At 39.5% G+C, this 12,215-nt stretch overlaps 1 pseudogene; it reads right to left on the reverse strand.

Annotated features, from left to right (window-relative positions):
- Positions 1 to 7,212: 7,212 nt before the first annotated feature.
- Positions 7,213 to 12,215, reverse strand: part of LOC115869227 — a 125,508-nt pseudogene continuing 120,505 nt past the window's right edge.

Below are 12,215 nucleotides of genomic sequence, written 5' to 3' on the forward strand. Positions count from 1 at the left end.
CTCTTGTAAAGCGTTAGTCTCAGAAAAAAAAAAGTTGGTCTCTTAAACCCACACCAGCAGTTCTACCCTGTCCTACAGGGTCAAGGTGGGTCAGAACTGACTTGAAGACTGCATTTGGTTTGTTTTTTTTGGTATCGTGTGTATGGGCATTCCTGGTGCAAACGTTAAAATATTCCATTACTAAGAGATTGAAGGTTTGAATCCTTCCCGAGGCACCTGGGAAGACCTAGTGATCTCCTGAAAATGCAAAGAATGAAAGACGCTCAATGAAATGCAATTCTACTCTGAATCACATCTCCAAAGTCAAAATTGACTTAAAAACAAAGGATTAGGTTTGAATGGAAAGCCTAGGTTACACTTTCATTTTCTGTTTCCTCACCAGTTGTGGGAGTTACAGAATCTGTGAACTTGAGTGAACGGTGGAGTCTAGCCTGTCAATCATGTCATAGCCAATGGTGCCTCTGTGTGGGTGTGGCCTACTCCTGAAGATTCTGGGAACTCCTGTCTTCCTCCATAGATGCGGGACACAAACTCTCCCCGCGAGACATTCCTGTTGACAAGTCACATGGAGACCCACCCCAGTGCTGAGATGCTTCCACCTCCACTGGATCCACAAGACTTTCCACCCACTGGCCTGTGATCTTCCTGCATTCGGTGTCATTGCATGTGTTGTATGAATCTGAAGAGGAATTTATAGACTGGTTTTGGACATATGGGCTAATATCAGACTTATGGACTTGATCTGGACTAGGCTGGGATGTTTTCTCAATATATAAGTGCTCTTTTATGTAAAGCTTTTTCTTAAACACATGAGTGCCTATGAGTTTGTTTCTCTAGTCAACCCAGAGTAATACATCAGTTTTGTTTTGTTTTCTCTTATTGATTTCACCTTTGAACATTATCTGTACCAGGTCAAGTCCAAAATGTTTGCTTCTGTTATAGATTTCCAGCATGTTGCTGCTAAGGTGTAATTTCCCTTGTAACCCTTCCTGATATGTCTTATGTCCATACCTTTATTTCTCATTCCTTTGCCCTTTCAGCTCAGGCTTCCCCTAGCAGATTTTGGCTCTTGTATAATAGAAACTTTCATCTTGTCTTCATTGATGACAATTAGTAAACACTTTATAGTTTGAAACCCACAGTGGTTATGTATCTGGGAAATTCTCTTTCCCTGATGATTTCTAACAGTTTCACTCCCTTGTTTGGGGCCATTTTTCTCTCTTTGCTCTGTCTCCTTTTCGGATGTTCCTTGTAGCCTTCTGCCCTCTTCTCTACTGAACCTAAAGCAGTGCTTCCTGGATAAATAACTCCGTAAATGTGAGTAAGCTTCGGCCACAGTTCCAGGGTCTAGATGTTTTTAATTTATATCTGAGATCATTTACAAGCCAGTTGCTCAAGGCTCTTATCCTGGGGAAGGTGCAACATGGGGACACCTGATCTCCTGGGTACGTATCTGTTTTCCTTCTGACATGATTGAACCGATCTCTAAGGCAACACATTCTCCATCGTCATTACCTTCGCTTGCTGTGCAGTTGTCAGATTGTTGAAATATCTTGGAGACTTTTTTTTGACTAAAAATCCGAAATTCAATCAAACCCTCAGCCACGGAGTTTGTTCTGACAACTAGCGACCCTATATCTAATATTTCTGAGGCTGTAAATTGTTAGGGGGCAGATGGCCTCATCTCTTTCCTGAGGAACAACTGCTGAGTTTTAGCCACTACCTTGCAGTTAGTAGTTGAGTTAGTTTACTGTGCCAACCTCGCTGATAAACACATGTGGAGTTAATGGAAGCGTGGAGAGATAAATGGCTCCATGAGCCTCGCCTTTCGAGTTCTCAGGTCTCTTGCTTTCTGACAGTCGGACCAGGGTGAAGCTGCCTTAGCCAGTTCCCTGCTTCAGCTGGCAAGGCTAACTTGCTGCAAGACATCCCTGAGGAGAAGCCACATGGGCCTACCCTGATGGAGCCCTGGGAGGTGGAGCAGCCGTTTTGAGACCCCTGGCAGCACTGAGATGTTTACACTTTCACTGATTCAGCTTTCCTCCTGCAGTCAGCGTCATTGCGTCTGTTTTGTGAGATGGAGGAGGACTTTGTGGATTGGTGTTGGACATATGGGCTAATGGGTTAATGTTGGACTTGTGGGTTTGGACAGCACTGGGTTGGGATGTTTTCTTGATGCAAAATTAACCTTGATATAAAACTCTCTCTTAAACATGAGTTTCTGTGGATTTGTTTCTTTAACGTACCCAGAATAATACAGCAGTCCAATGCTTACTCAACACCAACACTATGGTGTCTTTCTTTTTTTTTTTAACTAAAACAAAACAAACAAACTGAGAAAAATCTCACTGCCACTGGTGGATTTGATCTCAGAGAGATTGTATAAGACACGGTAAGATTGCATGTGTGGGTTTCCAAGACTTTGCTGGAGTAGAAAGCCCCATTTTTCTTTCCCTGAGCAGCTGGTGGTTTTGAACTGCTGACCTTGTAGTTAGCAGCCCAGATAGTATCCACTATGCCACCACGACTCCCTTCTTTCACTAAAGAAATGCTAAATAAAAACGATTTGTCACTAGTTTTGACTTAGCTGCAGATTCAATTTAAGAACCCACTAAGGATTTATCTCATTGTAATCCGGAACTGCCTGTATTTCAAAACTTGATTGATGCCTTCATTTCCAATGATACCCTGCCCTCACCTACCTGTCCCACAGCATCCAGGGTGATTCTTTGTAAACTATGAGTAGAATCACATTTTTTTTTAGTGCTCAAAACCTTTCATTATTGGAACAGCTGGTCATTTCAAACTTCTGACCTTGCCATCAGGAGCCCAACAAGCAACTGCTGCACCACCAGGACCCCTCTAAAAATAAACATTCAGAAGTCCTTACTATTTTTTTGGAATTTTAAATTTCTATTTTTACATACTCTGTTTTGTCCACAAGTAGAATTAAAACAGCAGCATATTTTCTATTGTGTTCACTGCCGTATCTTCATGGCCTAGGGCTCTGATGGATACATCCATGAATAAATGTTGACGACCAGAGTAAGTTCCAATGTTAAGAAAGACCCACTAGGACAAAGCTTATTTACTGTTTTAGAGAAACACCTTGTAAATGTTGAAAATAAAAGGACAGACAGTGATTCCAATAAGATAACCCACACCAGTTACCACCCAGACAATTCTGATATATTTCTAGATCTTTCTTCCATCGGGTCTGTGCCACCTTTCCAGGTAGCACCCAAGGGCATCAGCCATTTCCACCACCAGAGACTCCAAATTGTGAGACTCACCATGGCTGTGGACTTGACCACAAAAAGAAACTGTGTTTGGTGACATGGTGATTTTGAAAAACAATTGGGCAGATCTGATGCCATTACTTCCTGTGACCAGGCCAAGCCCCCTCCAGCTTTCTATTCAACAGAAAGCACATAGCCCTCTCTTAGAGAAATTCATGAGGAGATGGATGGTTCTGGGACTGTGGCAGGGAAAGCACAAAATGAATCTGGACTATCTGTGTCAGAAGCAAGATACTATTCATAGAATCATCGAGGAAGTTAAGAAGACATATAAATAAATTCAAAAGAAGACACCAACAGCCAAATTGGGGACAATTTGAGCATTCAAATAAATAAGAGCAGTAATGGATGATCTATCATGAAGCTGTTATAAATCCACAAACCACAAGTCCATCTTGATATAAATTAATAAATTAATAACATTTAAAGCTTGATGATGAATGATATATTTACAATGTTTCAAAATATCTCTCCACAAAATACTAATCCACCATTAAAAATAACTTTATAGTAAGAAGTCTGACAGATGCCACCTAAATCAATTGGTCAGAAATAAGATAGCCAATAATAAGATAAACTAAAATCATATGCCACTTAAATACAATGAAAACACAACTTTTCAATATTGATGCCTGGATGAAAAACCTGAATACAGTCATGAAAAAGCATCTGAAAATCTCTAAATAACTGTAGCACAACCTTTAAAGCAGCCTAATGGTATGGTAGATAGGCTTTGGCTACTAACAAAAATATTACCAGTGCAAACCCAGCAGCCATGGAGTAAGATACGGAAGTCTACTTCCATAAAGATTGGCAGCATTAAAACCCTATGGGAGCCAATTCTACTCCGTCTTCTAGGGTCACTATGAATTAGAACTGACTTGATGGCACACAACAATAATCTTATAAAATGTCAAGGCCATGAAATCAAGGAAAAACGACTTCATATTTTAAGAAGATTAAAATTATAAAAAGGAAGTGTGTTATTCTCAACTGGATTTGGTATTTTGATATTCTATCTCCATTGGAACATATAATGGATTTTAAAGGAATCTGAGGATTAGATGACAGTAATGTTTCCATGCTAATTTCATAATTAATAGCTTTCCTGTAGTTATGTAATAGAATAGTCCTTCCTAGAGGAGTGCACACTAAAATGTTCAGGTGGCAATGGCACATGAGATCAGCAGCACAATGTCAAATGGTTCATTTAAAAAAATGTCCTTTGTACTGCACTTAAAAATTCTGTCCAAATTCAAGATTTGCTTCAAAGCTACTAAAATTATAATAGGTGATGAATAGAAAATAGCCATCCATTTTATGTGCTGAATAATATGAAGTTCATGAGAAAACTTTTAGAAATATTAAAATGTATGGCAAAGCTTTTTTGCAGCAAATTTATCCGCACTCCATTAGACATTGACAGAAAATACAAAAATAAATAAATAAATCAATAAAAGATGGCATAAAGATGCAAAGTATAATTAAGCAAATTAATAGCCATATAAATAAAAATCAGTCTTTTAGATAGTCATAAAACACCACAGAAATCATTTAAATGTGATTTTGCATTGAAATTCCAGATGAAATCCAAGGTGGTAAATGTCAACCAGCCATATTTTTACCAAGAAATGACTAAGACATATTTTGAGAAATATTAAATGTGACAAATATTAGAAAGATTTAAAAGGAATCCTATATAAAAAATGGTCATTTCCATTAGAACTATAATTACAGTTGTACTTTAAGAAAATTTACAAAATGAGAGCATGACATTTTAAAGTGTATAAACATCACTAAATTATCCTTAAGGCTAAGTAATGGACATATGCTTGCTTTGTTAAATATGAAATGAAAAATGACATAAAAATTCCTAGTGTGACTCTTCTATCCACAGTCTTTGTAACACACACCCAATGACTGGATCGCAAACATTCTGGGCTGTTGAGTCCGTACTGACTCGTAACAATCCTGTAGGGTAAAGTATAACTGTTCCTATGGATTTCCATGTCTGTGAATCCTTTCAGGTCCAGAAAGCCTCATATTTCTCCAGTGGAGCAGCTGGTGGTTTTGAACTGCTGGCCTTAGCAGCCCAACATGTAACTCACTGTGTCATCAGGGCTCCTAGTGACTAGCAGAGGGCATGCAAAGTAAGGTGTCGAGAACTATAATGGGGATTGGTCAATTTCTCCATTCTGGGCTATCAAAATGAGCCATCTCAGAAGCAAGAACAGAGGAACTCTATGGCAAGAAAGAAGAGCTACCAGCAGAGCACCATTAAAATCTCTGCCTACAGTGAAAGAAATGGCAAAGGCAGCAAAAGTCACAATACTGAGACTCTGGCAGAGAGCCAAGGAGCCAAGCCAAGACCGTGAGACAGAGCAGTAGATTTCCTGGTCCATGGAACAAACCAGAGGCTAAAGGTACATGTGATTGAGAAGCTGGGGCCCAAGACTGATATGGCTGCTGGCATGGCTGAGAAGAGGAACTTCTATAGACAAAGGGTTGTATCCTTAATGTCTTTTTATTCTGAATTATCATAACCTGTTAACTTCTCTAATAAGTCAAACTCTATGCTATCAAGTCAATGCTAACTCATAGCAACACTATAGGACAGGAGAGAACTGCACCTGTGGGTTTCTGAGCCTTTAACTTCTTAAAGACATGGAAATCCCCATCTTTCTCCTGCAGAACAGCTGGTGGTTTCAAACTGCTGCTCTTGTGGATCAAACCCAACACATAACCACCAAGCAACCAGAGCTCCAACTTCCCTAAGAACCCCTGTAATGGTGAACCAGATCTGTGAGGCCAGTACAATGGATTATCAAGCTGAGCCGAGCAGAGTGTTATGAACTGTAGAGTTGGTATAAGAATAAGGCAATGTGAATTGGAGGGTGGAGGCTTCTATGACCTCGCCTTTGGGTAGATAGAGAGTTGGATTCTCCTTCCCCCTTGTGCTACCCGAGGAGTTCAGATGTGCACACACACACCCTGCTATTTCTTCAGCTTTCCACCAGAAGTACAGCAACAACCATAAGAAACCCTGAGGAAACGGGGAAGTAAAGTAAGTAAAGATGAAAATACCAAACTCACTGCCATCAAGTGGATTCAGATGCAAAGCAACTCAACAGGGCCCAACTGCCCCTTGGCTTTTCGAAACTGTAAAGTCATACAGGGTCATGGTGAGTTGGGAGTGACTCAACGGCAGTAGGCAGGTAGGTCAATCTTCACTGTCCCAGACATCCTCATCTTTCTCCTGCAGAGCAGCTGGTGGGTTCGATCAGCTGACCTTGCAGTCATCAGTCTACACGTGGCCCACACACCAGCAAGGCTCAATCCATAAGAACCCTTTAATATAGAAGCTAACTTTTTAAAGTATGAAATTATATATCACATTATAACTGACACTAAATTTGATTTCAAATGGCTTAAAGAATTTCATTTTTAAATGAAATCATAAAAGTAACTATCAGTGAATCTAGCTAACATAGCTATAAATAAACAACTGACAACAGAATAAATGTAAGCAGCCAGGAAATACTTGGGAGGGAAAACCAAAGTGACTAGGAATGAAGCATTTGCAAAATTAAGGCAAAAGCCAGATCTACTCATCAATTTGCAAAGATGGTTATGCTGAATGATTCATGTTCTTAAGTAATAATTTCACTTTCTATCAATCTCATATGGTAAATCTTATTTAATACCAATAAATCACACACAGAATTTGTGTATAGTTAAATCTTTTTTTCCAAATTTTTTTACCATTCAACAATGTCTTTTATTACATATGCCCTCCCCCATTATTTCCGTCATTTCTCCATGCACAGGAAAACTTAAGGGTATTGTTTAATACACTTGAACTTGCTAACCTGATCATTGCCTAGTAAAGGGGTATGTATCCCTGAAAGCATGCTTAACCAGGAGGCCAACTCACCTGCTGACTGACCGCTGAGAGCATGGAGACGGACGTGATAGACGGACTGTCCTCCATCGAAACTTCATTCACCACCATTCAAACCCCTGTTCGGGCCCCGATCAGTGGCACTTTTTTTGTCAACAATCATCAAATGTCCAATGCATCCTCATCTTCTGTTACAGAAACCTGGGAAATGGATTTCTTATGTATCATCAGAAAATGTGTTGGTGCTTGCAGGGAAATACCATGAAAAGCAAGACACTGGTCATCCTCAAAATGATTTTGGCTGGCATTTCTTTCCGGATGATCTTTCCAAAGATTGTGTTACCACGTTGGGTGACCTGAGCCTTGGCTATCTCATCTGCAAATAATTTTTAAGCAGAGTCCAAGATCTGGAAAAAATATAAGAAAATTACAGCATATCAATATTTGTGAAAGAATTTGTTTCAAGGAAAAGCCATTTTATGTATTCATTTTCTCTATTAAATATATCATAAGGATAAAATTTAACAATTAAAGCCATCCTTTATCTTTATAAAAATCCTGTTCACAAGATTTAGGCTCTGAGGAAAGCTTTGTGAATGGCATAGCCAAGTGTCAAAAGCTGCAGACTCCCATCAGAGTCTTAGGAAATTCCAGCTTTTAAACCTTTAAGTTTCAAGTCAAACAAGAAAAAAGCAACAAACGAAAAAGCAGGACTGCAAAATATTAAATACCTGAAGAAGTCACAACTATATCTGTGATCTAGAACTAGATAAGAGTTAATATAATACTGACAAAATCGATCCACAATGTTTAACTCTTATGCTTCACTGTTCCAGATCATTACTGGATCGTGCTGTGACTATGCCAGCGTCCCTCCATGCCAATACTGCTTCCCCTGTCCACACCTGAAGCCACATTTCTCTTCTGAGGTGGCTTTTCTCCAGGCTGCAGTTAACAGCGAAAGTTCCAACAGCTGCATTTGAAAGTCTGGGGTGCTTGTAGTGTTTTACTGGGCCAAATATTTCTGTACGTCTTTCCAAAGTATAAGAAATATAAGCTACTGCTTGCCTATTACTGTCTAAATTGAACCTTCCTTAAAAATCACAATAGCTTAGCTTCCAAATAACTTGTGAACATGCCTTATACCTGGAAAGCAAATGAGGGGAAGACACGTTCTTTTTTATTTGCCCAGTATAAACATTGATGCCCATAAATGTTCTATGCTAGCAAGTCGATTTTTAATTCATAGAAACACCTTGTGAAAAAAATAAAATGGCCCCAGTGGGTTTTCTGGGCTGCAATCATTGCAGAAACAATCACCAGGTCTGTCTCCCGTGGATTTCCTGGGTGAGTTAGAAGCGCTAACCCTTCTGTTAGGAGCCTAGTCATTTCACTAACTAAGGTTGCTTATACTTGGAAATATTTCCCTTATCTTCCAGAAAATGTAGTCACTAGATTATTTTAACATTTTTCTTTGGAAAAATTTCAAATTCATAAGAAATAGTCAGTTACAAGAATAGTATAAATTTTTCCCCTGTAAACTTTTAGAATAATTTGTCAACATGATTCCCCACTGATGCTAAACCATTTAATGTTATAATCAGGTATTATTTTAAGTGATCATCACTTGTCTTTCAGTTTGTCATACTGTAGTGGCATGTGTGTTGCAGTGATGCTGAAAGCTATGTTCCTGGTTTGTCAAATACCAGCAGGGTCACCCAGTACACAGGTTTGAGCAGAGCTTTCAGACTAAGAAGAAGGAATGGGCTGTTCATTCAGAGGAATTAGACACTGACAACCCTATGGGTAGAAGGAAAACATAGCTAGTTTCAAAAGCCTAATGAACCAAAAGAGAACACTGTTGGAGACAGTGCCGGAAGAGAAGTCCCTCGGGTCAGAAGGCACTCAAAACGAGACAGGGAGAGATGCCTTCACAAAATAGAATCAATCATAACGATGCAAAAGAAGTAAAAGCTGTAGGTAGTAAAGCCTTTGGGACCTTAATTGCTTATGGGGCATGACTCAAAGTGAGAAGAAAAAACTGCAAGTATCCTCAGGACCAGTGGTGAGAGTGGCGATGCTGGGAGGGTAGAGGGCAGGTGAGGGAGAAAGGGGGAACCAATTACAAGGATCTACATAATACCTTCTCCCTGGGGGACAGACAGCAGAGAAGTGGGATAATAATTTATAAACTATCAAGGGTTCATGGGAGAGGGGGGAGCGGGGAGGGAGGGGAAAAAATGAGGAGCTGATACCAAGGGCTCATGTAGAGAGCAAATGTTTTGAGAATGATGAGGGAAACAAATGTACAAAGGTGCTTGACACAATGGATGAATGTATGGATTATGGAAAGAGTTAAGAGCCCCAAATAAAATGATTAAAAAATAAATACATCAAATAAAATCTTGTTCCATTAAAAATAATCATAACTTTAAATGTACAAAATATGAATCTAGGAAAATTGGAAGTCATTAAAAATGAAATTGATATTCTAGGTGGTGGTGTCATTATCATTAGGTGACAAGGAGTCAGTTCCAACTCATATCAACCCCATCCATGTAAAATACAATGAAACAATGCCTGGTTCTGCACCATCTTTGTGGTAGTCACCTAATCCGGTGTCATTTTAAGGATTAAGAGTGTAGAGGTGGAGTCTAGGCTGTCAATCTGGAGATAGCTAATGAGACTTCTGTGTGGGCCTGGCTTTCTCCTGAGAATTCTGGGAAATCTGGTACTTCCTCCTTGGAAGCAGAAGACACCTCTCTCTCTCTCTGCCACTCCCTGGGAGACATTGCAGAAGACAAGCCACACGGATGCAACCAGACCTTGGAAGCTGGAGAAACCATAGAGAGACCCCTGTCAGCACTGAGATGCTTACAATGACACTGGACCCAAAGACTTTCTACCCAATGGCTTGTGATCATCCTGCATTCAGGGTCATTGCACATGTTTCGTGAGTCTGAAGAGGACTTTATAGATTGGTATCAGACGTATGGGCTAATATCAGACTTATGACCTTGGACTGAACTGGGTTGGGATGTTTTCTCAATGTTCAATTCCTCTTGTATATAAATCTCTTTCTTATACACGTATGTGTGTCCATGGATTTGTTTCTCTAGTGTACCCGGACTAGCACCATCCTCTTGATTGTTCCTCTTTTTGAGCCCATCAATGTATCCATGTGTCAATTCATCTCTTTGAAGGCTGTCCTCCTTCACTGTCCCTCTATTTCACTGGCACAATGTCCTTCTCCAGGTACCTGTCTCTCCAGACAACATGTCCAAAGTACGTGAGACCAAGTCTTGCCATGCTTTTTCGTAAGAAGGAGTCTTGCTTTACTTCTTTTAAGATAGATTTTTTTCTTCTTTTGGTTGTCCATGTTACTTTCAATGTTCTTGGCCAGTCCCATAGTTCAAATGCATTGTTTCTTCTTTGGTCTTCATTATTCCATGTGCAACTTTCACATGCATGTGAGGCTATTGAAAATGCTCTGCTTTTGGTTAGGTATGCCTTAGTCCGCAAAGTAACATCCTCAAAGGAACAAAGTTTCAACACTTTACATAGGTCTGGTGCCTCAGACTTACCTAATATAATGTGGTTCCATGAGCACAGATTATGAATCCAAGAGTAAATCCTTGACAACTTCAATCTTTGCTCTGTGTATCATGATGTGGCCTATTGGTCCAGTTGTCAAGATTTTAGGTTTGGATTTATATTGAGTTGTAATCCACACTGAAGTCTGCAATCCTCCATCTTCATCGGCAAGCACTTCAAGCCGTCCCCATTGTAACAAGCAAGATAGTGTCATCTGCACATCAAAGGTTGTACTCCTTCCAAAAAGGAGTTTTCAAAAGAATGCACAAAATGTAGAACAATATCCTTGATATCACATTCAAGTAAAGTGTTGCTGCCGATTACAGAACAATAGTTCAGCAGTGCACTGTCAGGGATCTGGCAGGCGTGTTGGCCAGCAAATTATCAGGGAAGGTGGAGTACATGAAGAAGAATGCAGCATAGGGAACGGAGGAAGGCTTATTAACAACCCTCAATTCTAGGCAGTAGTGAGCTAATGTGGACTGGTAGTAGCAATTTTGAATCAGGAAATAACATGCCTCACTAAGCTGGCAATGAAAAAATCCAAAGGAATGGCATTAAATTCATCATCAAAGAGAACATTTCAAAATCTATCTTGAAGTACAATGTGGTCTGTGATAGGACAATGTCTATCTGTATACAAAGAAATAGAATCAATACAACTATCATTTAAAATTATTCACCAACCACTAAAGCTAGTGATGAAGAAATTGAAGAATTCTGTTAATGACTTCAATCAGAAATTGATCAAACATGCAAGCAAGATGCATTGATAATTATTGGCAATTGTAATGCAAAAGTTAGAAACAAAGAGGAAGGAACTATATTTGGAAAATATGGTCTTGGTGATAGAAACTAAGCTAGTGGTCACATGATAGAATTTTGCAGCACCAACAACCTGTTCATAGGAATTATCTATTTTCAACAACGCAAAAGGTGACTATACATGTGGACTTCTTAAAATGGAATTCACAGAAATCAAATTGACTACATCTATGGGAAGAGATAATAGAGAAGCTTAAACCAGGCCAGGGGCTGACTGTGGAACATATCACCAATTGCTCATATGTAAGTTCAGGTTAAATCTGAAAAAAAAAACACCCCAAAAAACTAAAACAAGTACATAAGAGCCAAAATACAACCTTCAGTCCATCCCACCTGAATTTTGAAAACACCCCAAGAACAGATTTGACTCATTGCACACCAATGACAGAAGACTTGATGAGCTGGGGGGGAGCATTAAGGACATTATACAGGAAGAAAACAAATGGGCATCAAGAGACAGGAATGAAAGAAAAGATCAAAGTGGATGTCAGGAGAGACTCTGGAACTTGCCCTTTATCACAGACAAGCTAAGGCAAGTGAAAGACATGATGAAGTCAAAGCGCTGCACAGAAAGTTTCAAACATCAACTGGAAAAT

The sequence above is a fragment of the Echinops telfairi genome, unplaced genomic scaffold (assembly GCF_000313985.2).
Source record: "Echinops telfairi isolate 266 unplaced genomic scaffold, ASM31398v2 ScPeMD7_23;HRSCAF=83, whole genome shotgun sequence".
NCBI classification, from domain to species: Eukaryota; Metazoa; Chordata; class Mammalia; order Afrosoricida; family Tenrecidae; genus Echinops; species Echinops telfairi.